We start from the raw sequence: 12,970 nt of genomic DNA, 5'->3' as shown, positions 1-12,970 counted from the left end.
ACATTATTGCAAGAACCTTTAAAAAACAGATGCAAAAAAAAAAGAAAACAAATTCCAAACCTTCTCAGAAAAATTATTACTATTATATTTACTTTACTTTCCTTGAAGGATACTTTAAAGCACGTAACTTAGACGAGTACTCCAAACTATAGCAACTGTCTACATAATAGCTAATTGATATAATTATATCAAATCACTAAACATGTTTAGATCAAAACACCACTAAGGATCCTTACTCACAGAAAAATGTACCTAGAACACAAAATTGCCAGCATATATCCATTGTCCAATAACAAAAGGTATACACCAATTGAAAGGCATGATATCAGTGGGAAATCCAGGAGAAGCTAGTAAATGCATTATTCAGTCAGGAACCTACAGATGCAAGCACAGCAACCGTGGTCTCCACACCTCTCAGTCCAAAGCATAAGGTCACTAATCATACAACAATTAGTAAAGAACTTAGACTTGTTATAATATGAAACTTGACCAATAGCAAATCACATACCGTTACAAGGGCTGGCTCGTACCTCACACAGAACATTCTCAGAAAAAGAAATTTATCATATTCAACCAGCTATTGAGAAAGGACCTTTGCTGCATACATAAAAACATTGATTACACAATGCCAGTCCATGAATTGAAAGATGAAAGTTATGACAAAAAGCTTCAAGGAAAAAAGCAATATTCATAGTCCTACCAATAAACAAACCACGAAGGAGCACTTCGTCAGTAGCATGGTAATAAGCATTATGTTCCTTTAAATGACGAGAGACAATTAGTATGTATCATATGATTTGTAACAAACAATAGCCATATGTTATCACAAATCATTCTAATAGGGCAAGAAAAGTGAACGAGGAGACTGAGGCAGAAAACTACCAAACAGACACAAAAGAACGTAAGAAGAAGACGTGTTCAGCTAGAAAGCCAAGCGCAGAAAAAGAAATATAAAAAAGGAGCATAAAGAGAGAGAGAGAGTTAGAGAAAACAAAACCGACACAAAGGAGAGAGATAAGAAGAGAGAAGATGACAGAAAACAAAATGACAGCAAAAACAGAGGAGAGAAAAACAGAGAAACACAATGGAGACAAGCCAGAAAGAGGGAAGCAGGAAGAGAGGAGAGAGTTGAGAGCAAAGAAGAGAGAGAGAGAATTGATCTCGGTATCAAGAACAATAAAGAGAGATGAGAAAAGGAATGAGATGAGATAGATGAAAACAAAGACAAAGAGAGAGAGAGAAAAGATACAAGAGATAGACGAGAGAGAGATGAGAAACAACAAAAAGGACAAAAGAGAGAGAGAGAGAGAGAGAAAAACAAAAAGAGAGAGAGAGAGAGAGAGAGAGAGAGAGAGAAAACAAAAAGACACAAAAGAGAGGGAGAGAGAGAAGAGAGAGAGAGAGAGAAAACAAAAAGACACAAAAGAGAGAGAGAGAGAGAGAGAGAAAACAAAAAGACACAAAAGAGAGAGAGAGAGAGAGAGAGAGAGAGAGAGAGAGAAAACAAAAAGACACAAAAGAGAGAGAGAGAGAGAGGAGAGAGAGAAAAAACAAAAAGACACAAAAAAGAGAGAGAGAGAGAGAGAGAGAGAGAGAGAAAACAAAAAGACACAGAGAGAGAGAGAGAGAGAGAGAGAGAGAGAGAAAACAAAAAGACACAAAAGAGAGAGAGAGAGAGAGAGAAAACAAAAAGACACAAAGAGAGAGAGAGAGAGAGAGAAAAAAGAGAGAGAGAGAGAGAGAGAGAGAGAGAGAAAACAAAAGACACAAAAGAGAGAGAGATGAGAGAGAGAGAAGAGAAGAGAAAGAAGCAGAGAGAGAGAGAGAGAGAGAGAAAACAAAAAGACACAAAAGAGACAAAAGAGAGAGAGAGAGAGAGAGAGAGAGAGAGAGAGAGAGAGAGAGAGAGAGAGAGAGAGAGAGAGAGAGAGAGAGAGAGAGAGAAAAAGAGAAAAAAACAAAAAACACGAGAGAAGAGAGAAAACAAAAGACACACAAAAGGATAGGGAAAAAGAAAGGAAGGGGGGAGGCAGGAGAGGCAAGATTCATTATCTAGTGATACTTCAGTTTAACCTCAGAAAATGTGGCTAACCTAAGAAACTATCTGTAGAGGACAACCTGAAGAGGTTATATGCCTCTTTATGTTGATCTTGGCCTAGACAAAAAACTCAGTCCTGCTAGACCTATGCCAAGAATCCCTGACAATACTCAAGCTATAACACCATTAAAACAGGAAGAACAACCCCCCCCCCCCCACATCTAATGTACTGTTGTCTCCATCTCAATAACCAGTCTGAAACCTTGAGTAACTTATTCTGATTAGTAAACCAAGTTTACAAACATGGGGCTACATGGCAAAGACATTGTGACGTCGCAGCCCATCAGAAAAAAAATCTCTTGGCTATGTCCTTATTAGCATTTGATTCACTAATGTATCTCGTGAGATTTTTTATATAAATGGGCAAGATTCACCATTTTACAAATGGAGGAAAAAATTAAAGGAAAACCAAATGGAGTGGCAAAAGTAAGACAATCAAAAGGAGAGAAATCTTTGGAAAACTTTTTGTACAACTTTGGATTCCAAACACATTCAAGAAAAAAGAAAAAAAAAATTATCAGGAAACAATTCCTTATAATCCACTAGAAATGAAGGACTTCCAGTAGCAAATGCCTAACAAAGTATTAATTTTTAAAAAAATTAAAAAAGGAAAATATCCACACGAATTGAAAAAATGTCATATTTCCAATATCCAACATTTAAAAAAATTGATTTATAGGACATATCTTAAAAATTAATGAAAATATACAACAAATTGGTCCCTGGAAATGTCTAAAAATCTGATCCAACATGATTCAAGCAAAATTAAAGTACACAGTGGCATTACCAGTAATAGACTTGCAGAGGAATTATACAATTTAAAGAGAATACTCCATTAGCCAGATCTAGATAATACATGATGGAATTTCATATAAACAGGATTTACTTCTTTACTAACAAATGAAAAAAATGTCCAATAAGGCTAATAATTATAAATGTTAATATCTGAACTTAACCAATAATATTCTGTATTCTATTTGATATATGGAATTGAAAAAATATTAACTATCAAATTTAGTTTCGAGTATAGCAATGGGTTGCTTTAGATCAACCCCAATAAATATAACTTTTATACTGATGAACACTCCGAAGCATTTAGAAAATGCTAAATGTATAATAGTAAGAATTCTAGAAAAGCCAGAAAATGCTTACCAGTAATATGGTGTTCATGAAGTTAAAAACAGATATTGCATATTTTATGCATTACTAGTGGGAACAAAAATAAAAATGCAAGTTACAGATGTCCAGAAAACAGAAAAGATTTAAATCTTGTCTGGTTATATGCTTAGTTACTGAAGAACTACTGATCAATTGCTAAAAAGATTATACATTTTGTAGAACGAGATAAAACAATGTTGAGGAAAAACAATTTTGTACAGAAAATAAATAGGACACTTGATCAAGACTAAAAAAAATATAGATTAAATCATATAATGGAATTATCAGTAAAAAAAAAAAAAGTCATTTTTACTCAAAACAGGATTTTAAAGAAATTGGTCAGCATTATGTTTCAGATTTACTTTAGATTTACATTATCTTTCTGGGCAGATGTGGCCTGATCAGGCAAGGGTGCAACTTCCAGTCAATTGTTATACATGTGCAAAGTTTAGACCTTCATATAACTATTTGATTACCAAGAAACCTAACACTATACTTATAGACAGCAATTTCGAGATTTATAAGTTTGTTGTTCTTAGTTATGCCTCTTGACCCAGATAAGCCTTGAATTATGCTCCATTGTGCAAGGCACTCTTTTTTTTCAAGCAAATTTGAGGGTTCTCAAATCAAATACTTGAACTATGGGCAATCACATACTGAGTCAATTTCAAAAAAATATAGGAAAATTTTTTCGGGAATCAAAATTTTACAAACCCCCTTCCCTTTGCAAGTTTGGGAACCTTTTTAACCCTTTTGTTTACCCCCCCCATTTTCGAAAAAAAAAAGCGCAAACAATGAAGTAAAAAAGTTTAAAGGAGAACAATCCACTTTTTCAAAAAAAAAAAAAAAAAAAAAAAAAAATTAAAAATTAATTTTAATCCTAACTTTTTGATTCATCATAATTAAGAAAAAAAGACACCCTCAAATTTAGATATTAGAGTTAAGGGTCTTAAAATAAACTAACCATGCAATTCCAGTTTACTCTTACACAGAATTACCGTATCTGCAGAATCTCATAAAAAATAACCCAAAATCTACATACATATACAAAATAAAAAATTTTTCAAAAAGACAAGTTTTTCCAAGTCCAAAGTTTTCTTTTTTTTTTTTTTTTCCCAGCAGCGACGCCCTCAAATCCCAAAGATTTGAAGAATTTTCCGGGAAAAAAAAAAACATAGAATTTTAAAGAAACAAAATTTTTTTTCCGCACACACGGGGACGTTAGAAAACAGCCAAAATTTTGCCAGAGCAAATGGGTCACCCCCAAAACTTGGTTTAGGTTTTTCCTTTTTTTCCCTTGCTTTCCAACCACAATAAGGCTTTTTACAACAAGGTTCACACCATTTCAAAAAATAAATAACACTTTGTTTAAAAAGATTTGTAGCAATTCAGGAAAATTTAAAAAACTTTTAATACAGTCCCAGCGAAAAACTTTCCCTTTTCAGAAAGAAAACAAGTTGTTTACTTAAAAAGCACTTACAGATCCCAAATAATAATCAATCGGGAAAATAAAAGGGAAAATCCGCGGGAGAGAAAATCAAATTGAGGGCCCAAAAAGGGGGGGGGGAGGGAGAACTATCCCATGCAGGAGTACAAAAAAAAGGAAAATTTTGTTATTTTTCACCCGAAAAAAAGGCCAAAAGGCAAAAAATAAAAAAAATTAAAGCAAACATCCCCAATTTTGGAAAAAAATTAAAAATTTTTTAGTTTTCTTTTTCTAGGGGGGTAAAATTTAAGGGTCCCCATTATAGCACAGCCAAAAAAAAATCAATTTCCCCCAACAATGTTGAATTTCAAGAATCTTTTTACAGAGAGTTTCCAAAAAACCTGAAGTTTAAAAAAATACTGCAACTTTTCATGATTTGAAAAAAATTTTACCACCCCAAAAAACCCTTTCCTTGCCTGGGAGGGGGGACCTTGGGAAATCACATTTTGAAAGCTAAAAAGCTTTTTATTCACTTGGAAAGGAAAACCCCCAGACCCACCGACAGAAACCCCGGGTCTCCACCCTCTCAGTGCCAAAAGCATGAAGGTCAACAAATTTACCATATTCCAGAGACTGAACTTAGAGGTTATATGAAAAACCCTTTGACAAAAGAAATCCCCCATTCCTTTTCAAAGGGCGGCTTTGTACGCTTCAGCCGAAAATTTTCCCCCAAAAAAGCAAATTTTTCATTTTCACACAGCTATATGAGACAAGGAACCCTTTGTCATTTCATGAAAAAATTTCTGCAAAAAAAATTTTTTAAATAGAAAGTTGCAAAATACTGTCACGGCCAAACAAGTATTCATAGTCTACCAAATAAACACACACTTTAAAGGGGGACCTTTCACGTATGTCAGGGTAATAATAATTATGTTAATCCTTTTTTGGGAAACCCAGGACAATTTAGTATGGATTAAATCGCATCTTTGTTACAATTTAACCAATACCCTATATTGTTTCGAAAAAATTCTACTTCTAATAGGCAAGAAAAGGTTAAAAATTGGGGGAATGAGGCTGTAAAACTACCAAATTTTCGCAAAAACCGTACAAGCAAAACCTGTTGCTCTCACTCCCCAGAATAGCTCAATTTTCTGTCAGGAAAAATAAAAATTATAAAGAATACGGGCTTTTACAACATGGAATACTTTAGTATGCATAAAAACAACACCTGCCTCACAGCGAAACATTACACGTAAAGAAAAAAATTGTACTACGATACACAAAATGCCCGGGCAAAAACCAAATCGCAAAAAAACAGGTTAGTTTAAACCATATGGAGACCAAGCCATGATAAGGGGGGGGGAGCCAGGACAGGTTAGGAAGGGCTTGGGCAAATGGAGGGGATGCAACGCAATTTTGGTCTCGGTCATTTTCATAAACAAAAAAAGAACAGCCTTGCTTCCAAAACAGGAACTTGCAAGCAAATAGACCTGTATAACAATGAACAACAGAAAAAATAAATTACAATTTAAAAACCCAATAATGGTGCTTACCGACATACCCACAAAGGGGAAAAAAAGAGAGAGAGAGGGGAGGAAAAAAAAAAAAGAAAAAAAAGGGGGAGAAAAGAGAGTAGAGAGAGAGAGAGAGAGAGAGAAAAAAAAAACAAAAAAAAAAAAAGAAAAAGGGAAAAGGGAGAGAAAAAACAAAAAGACACAAAAGAGAGAGAGAGAGAAAGAAGAGAGAGAGAAAAAAAGGGGAGAGAGAGGAGGAGGGGGGAAAAAAAAAAAAGGGAAAAAAAAAAGAAAAGGGGAGGAGAAGAGAGAGAGAGAGAGAAGAGAGAGAGAGAGAGAGAGGGGGGAGAGAGAGAAAACAAAAAACACAAAAAGAAGAGAGGGGAGAGAGGAGAGAAAAAGAGAGAGAGAAAAACAAAAAGACACAAAAGCAGGAGAGAGAGGGAAAAAAAAAGAAAAAAGAGGAGGACGGAGAGAGAAAAAAAAAAAAAGAAAAAAGAAGAGAGAGGAGAGAGAAAACAAAAAGACACAAAAAGAGAGAGAGAGAGAGAGGAGGGAGAGAGAGAGGAGGAGAGAGGAGAGAGAGAGAAAAAAAAAACAAAAAGACAAAAAAGAGAGAAGAGAAGGGGAGAAGGAGAGAGAGGAGAGAGAGGAGAAAAAAGAGAGGGACACAAAAGAGAGAGAGAAGAAAAAAAAGAAGGGAAGGGAGGAAAAAAAAAAAAAAAGAGAGGGAGAGAGAGAGGAGAAAAAACAAAAAGACACAAAAAGAGAAGGGGGAGAGAGAAAAAGGGGAGAGAAAAAAAAAAAAAGGGCACAAAAAGAGAGAGAGAGAGAGAGAGAGAGAAAACAAAAACACAAAAAAGAGAGAGAGGGGGGGGAGGAGAGGGAAAGAGAGAGAGAGGAGAGAGGAGAGAAAAAAAAAGACACAAAAGGGAGAGAGAGGAAAAAAAGAAAAAAAAAAGACCAAAAGAAGAGAGAAGAGAGGAGAGAGAGAAAAAAAAAATACAAAAGGGGGAGAGAGAGAGAGGGGAAGAAAACAAAAAGAAAAAAAAGAGAGAGAGAGAAAAAAAAAAGGGGAGAGGAAAAAAAAAAAAAAGAAAAAGAGAGAGAGAGAGAGAGAGAAAAAAAAACCACAAAAGGGAAAGGGAAAAAAAGGAGGGAGGAGGAAAACAAGAAAAAAAAAAAAGAAAAAAAAAAAAAGAAGGGGAAAAAAAAAAAAAAAGGGAAAAAAAAAAACAAAAAAAGGAAGAAAAAAAAAAAAGAAAGGGGAAAAACCCAAAAAAAAAAAAAAAAAGAATTTTAAAAGGAAAAAAAGAAAAAAAAGGGGAACAAAGAGAAAAAAAAAAGAAAGGGGGAAAAAAAAAAAAACCCGGGAAAAAAAAAAAAAAAAAATTTTTTAAAAAAAAAAAAAAAAAAAAAAAAAAAAGCCCAAAAAAACCCAAAATTTAAAAAAAAGGGAAAAAAAAACGAAATTAAACCTAATATTCTTTAGAGAGAGAGAGAGAGAGAGAAAAGAAGAAGCGAGAAAAGAGAGAGAGAAAAAAAAAAAACAAAAAACACGAGAGAAGAGAGAAAACAAAAGACACACAAAAGGATAGGGAAAAAGAAAGGAAGGGGGGAGGCAGGAGAGGCAAGATTCATTATCTAGTGATACTTCAGTTTAACCTCAGAAAATGTGGCTAACCTAAGAAACTATCTGTAGAGGACAACCTGAAGAGGTTATATGCCTCTTTATGTTGATCTTGGCCTAGACAAAAAACTCAGTCCTGCTAGACCTATGCCAAGAATCCCTGACAATACTCAAGCTATAACACCATTAAAACAGGAAGAACAACCCCCCCCCCCACATCTAATGTACTGTTGTCTCCATCTCAATAACCAGTCTGAAACCTTGAGTAACTTATTCTGATTAGTAAACCAAGTTTACAAACATGGGGCTACATGGCAAAGACATTGTGACGTCGCAGCCCATCAGAAAAAAAATCTCTTGGCTATGTCCTTATTAGCATTTGATTCACTAATGTATCTCGTGAGATTTTTTATATAAATGGGCAAGATTCACCATTTTACAAATGGAGGAAAAAATTAAAGGAAAACCAAATGGAGTGGCAAAAGTAAGACAATCAAAAGGAGAGAAATCTTTGGAAAACTTTTTGTACAACTTTGGATTCCAAACACATTCAAGAAAAAAGAAAAAAAAAATTATCAGGAAACAATTCCTTATAATCCACTAGAAATGAAGGACTTCCAGTAGCAAATGCCTAACAAAGTATTAATTTTTAAAAAAATTAAAAAAGGAAAATATACAACAAATTGGTCCCTGGAAATGTCTAAAAATCTGATCCAACATGATTCAAGCAAAATTAAAGTACACAGTGGCATTACCAGTAATAGACTTGCAGAGGAATTATACAATTTAAAGAGAATACTCCATTAGCCAGATCTAGATAATACATGATGGAATTTCATATAAACAGGATTTACTTCTTTACTAACAAATGAAAAAAATGTCCAATAAGGCTAATAATTATAAATGTTAATATCTGAACTTAACCAATAATATTCTGTATTCTATTTGATATATGGAATTGAAAAAATATTAACTATCAAATTTAGTTTCGAGTATAGCAATGGGTTGCTTTAGATCAACCCCAATAAATATAACTTTTATACTGATGAACACTCCGAAGCATTTAGAAAATGCTAAATGTATAATAGTAAGAATTCTAGAAAAGCCAGAAAATGCTTACCAGTAATATGGTGTTCATGAAGTTAAAAACAGATATTGCATATTTTATGCATTACTGGGGGGAACAAAAAAAAAAATGCAAGTTACAGATGTCCAGAAAAAAGAAAAGTTTTAAATCTTGTCGGGTTATAGTTTTAGACTGAAGAACTATGATAATTGCAAAAAAGATTATACTTTTGTAGAACGAGAAAAAAAATGTTGAGGGAAAAAAAATTTTTGAAAGAAATAAATAGGACACTTGTAAAGACTAAAAAAAAATTAGATTAAATCATAAAAGGGAAATTTAAAGTAAAAAAAAAAAAGTTTTTTTTACTAAAAAACAGGATTTTAAAGAAATTGGTCAGATTATTTTCAGATTTATTTTAGATTTACATTATTTTTTGGGGCAGATGGGGCCCTGATCAGGCAAGGGGCAATTCCAGTCAATTGTTATACATGTGAAAAGTTTAGCCCTTTCATATAACTATTTGTTTACAAGAAACCTAACACTATACTTAAGACAGAAATTTTCGAGATTTATAAGTTTTTTGTTCTTAGTTATGCCTTTGCCCCAGATAAGCCTTAAATTTATGCCCCATTGTGCAAGGCACTTTTTTTTAAAGCAAATTTTGGGGTTCTCAATCAAATACTTGGAAACTTTTGGGCTAATCAATATGACTTTACTGTATTTCTGTATGATTACAAAAAAAAATAAAATACCCCCAAGAAAAAATGGGAAGGAGTCAACTTCAATTTTTATATTCTATAAAAACCATACACTAGTTTTTTTTTAAATATTCCGTCACCTTTTTAGTTTTAGAATAAAGTTATGTTCTAATATTAACCCATGCCACGGGGAAAAAAGTGTGTCTTTTTAATTTGAAAAAGTCTTGTACATAAGGTTTGCTTTTCTTACCCACAAAGCAGTCAACTGTAGACCTGTGACTTCCCTGTTTTCCCCCTTTCCCTGAATTGAAGGAAAAAAATTATATTTTATAATGCTTGAATACAATGGGTACTTTTATTAAAAACAAAATTTACATATTTATAAACATTAGTAACAGAAAAATAGAACAAAAAAATTTTTTCAAAAACGGAAAAGGGGAATGGGCAAGACAGGCAGTACTCTTAACGGCTTTTAATACAAGTGTAGCCATCGTGTGTAAAAAAGCCAGTTAGCATAGCATGTACGCATCTCCCTCCCCATCAGCACTAGGTTAGAAGAGGGGAGTTTGCCCTTTTTCCCAATAGCCCCCCCCCCCCCCAACACCAATCCCAAAAACCATATACCATTTTCCCATTATCCCATTATCCCACCCCCAGTCAGTTTTTTTACACAACTTTGTTTTTACATCAGGCTATTACCAAATCCCATAGTCACCATCAGTATTCCTTTTACAACTATAAACCATATTTACTCATCCCTTTTAAAAAAATGCCTGATCATTACAATTTAGTTTGGGATTTGCACAAATTTAATAACTTCGTGTATTTTCATTTGTTAGAAAGTGCCACTGGTTATTAAAAAAAAGGAATTTTAGATTTTAGATTTGAAATAAATAAATCTTGAAAAGTTGTAGAATTTCTTTCCGATTGGATGATTTTAAGTTTAACCTCATTATCAGTGACAATGATAATCTTGTGACTTTTTTAAACAAAGCAATGATGTGACAAAATCAGATCAATGATAAACCTCGTCAAATTATGGCCTTTCAAATTTGATTAAAAAAAAAAAAAAAATGAAAATGGCCAAGGAGCAAATTCAGCCTCATTTACTAAAAAAAATAATAATATTAAAAGATATTGTCTGTTCAAAGTTCATGGAGAAGCTTTCCATAGATAAATCATATCTAAATAAACTAAGTAAAAATGTTACTACTGTGGGGGAAAACTGTCTGAAAGGGGTTAGGAGGAAAAATTCAGCCTCACTTTAAAATTTAAATATTTTAAAACTAAAACATGTTATATAAGAATTAAAAAGTAAATGACTACCAAATTGGGACTTCAGCCCAAAAAAACTGACCCTTTCCCCATTTTGTATTAGGTTTTTATCCTACGGGAAAAGATATTTCGGGTTATTTTAAAGAAAAAGGGGGATATTAAAAAAGCGTATTCCAAAGACAATGACAAAAAAATTGTAGATTTGATCATGTATGAAACCTAGTTTTAAACTCCCACAAACACAACCCTGTCTATGCTATATTCTTTTATTTTTGTTTGTGTGTGTGTGTGTAATCAAAACTGCAGACGTCAAAGTGGTGTAGTATCCATTCAATTTTATTTTGCTTGGAAAAAAATAATAAAATAAAAAAAAATAAAATGAGTATTGCACAAAGGAGCATCAAGCAAGGCTTATCAGTTTCCGAGTATAACGAAGTCATGTTTAATGTTTAAATTTGAAATTTACTTTTTTAAAATTTTCAAAAACCATAAAAATTTTCTTCTGTACATTAAAAGGTATTAGCCCCCATATGAGAGATTTTAAACAAAATGATCATGATGCCAAACCACTCATGAGCGATTTTAGAAAGGATGACCTGATTAAAAAAAAAAATTTCCTCCTTGAAAAACAATTTAAAGAAAATGTTGGAAATTGGGTTTTCGGAAAATACTTTTTAGGTCAAAAAAAATGACTGAACTCAAAAGGATGTAAGAAGCTTTGATCTTAAAAGAGAAAAACCGAAAAACTTTTCCAAGAAATGTTAAAACAATGTATTTTAAAAGAAATCTAAAAAAACAAGGCACGCAACAAACTCAGCCGCTGAACCTTTCGAAATTCTTGAAATCTTTTCAAAGATAAACTAGCACCACCACTGCCAAATCGACAGACAATTCTTGGATATTGGAATAGTAGAAAGTCTACAGAAGAGAAATAATCTCTGAAAGTGGAAACAAGGATCACCCCATTATCTGAGCCCATTAACACTACCATCTTGTATAATGAAGAACTTTTCTGCCTACAGAGGGAGGGAGAGAGAGAGAGAGAGAGAGACACAGGGGGAGGGGAGAGAGAGAGAGAGAGAGAGAACCCGGGAGAGGGAGAGAGAGAGAGAGAGAGGACACAGGGGGGAGGGAGAGAAGAAAGGGAGAAAAGGGGGGAGGGAGAGAGAAGGAGAGAGAGAGACCCAGGGAGAGGGAGAGAGGGGGGAAGAGAGAGAGAAAGGGAGAGGGAAGGGGAAGAGAGAGAGAGAGAGAACAGGGAGAAAAGGGGGAGGGGGGGAGAGAGAGGACGCAGGGAGGGGGGGGAGGGAGGGAGAAAGGGGGAGGGGGGGAAGAGAAAGGGAAAGGGGGAGGGGGAGGAGGGAAAAAGGGGGAGAGAAAGGGAGGGGGGGGAGGGAGGGAGAGAGAGAGACACAGGGAGAGGGGAGAGAGAGAGAGAGAGAGGGGGGGGGGAAGGGAGGGAGAAGGGAAAAACCGGGGGAGGGGGGGAGAGAGAGGGGAAAGGGAGAGGGGGGGGGAGAGAGGGGAAAGGGAAAGGGAGTAGAAGAAAAAGGAGAAAAGAAAAAAAGGGGGGGAAGGAAAAAAGGGGGAAAGAAGGAAAAAGGGGGGCAAAAAAAAACAGGGAAGGGGAAAAAGGGAAAAAAAACAAAAAAGAAAAAGAAAGAAAACAAGCGAGAAAAAAGAAGACACAAGAGGGTAGGGAGGAAACCCCAGGGGGGGTTTAAAAAGAACAAAGAGCCCGGGAAACCACAAAAGGGGAAAAAAAACCAAAAGAAAAAAACGGGGATGGGAAAAAAAGAAACACAAAAAGAAGAAAACCACAGGACCGGAAAAGAAACAAAAAAGAAACACAAAAAAAAAGAACCAAGAGAAAAAAGAACCAAAAAAAAAAAAAAGATAGAGAACTACCAAAAAGAGGAAAAAAAATTAAAAAAGACCAGAAGAGAAGGAAAAACAAAGAAATTTAGAAAAATGAGGGAAAAGGAGGGGGGAGGGAAAAAAAAGCCCAAAAAACCGAAAAGGGAAAGCCCAGGGAAAAAAGAAAAAAAAAACAAAAAAAAAAAAAAAACAAACAAGAAAAAAGTTAAAAAAAAATAAAAAAAAAA

The 12,970-nt window shown here is 34.4% G+C and overlaps 1 protein-coding gene across 45 annotated transcripts in view; it reads right to left on the bottom strand.

The window, feature by feature from the left end:
* LOC119597902 overlaps positions 1-12,970 on the bottom strand; it is a 61,371-nt gene that overhangs the window by 6,110 nt on the left and 42,291 nt on the right. The window lies entirely within an intron of this gene.

This window comes from Penaeus monodon, chromosome 40 (assembly GCF_015228065.2).
Source record: "Penaeus monodon isolate SGIC_2016 chromosome 40, NSTDA_Pmon_1, whole genome shotgun sequence".
NCBI classification, from domain to species: domain Eukaryota; kingdom Metazoa; phylum Arthropoda; class Malacostraca; order Decapoda; family Penaeidae; genus Penaeus; species Penaeus monodon.
This window is presented reverse-complemented; position numbering and strand designations above follow the sequence as displayed.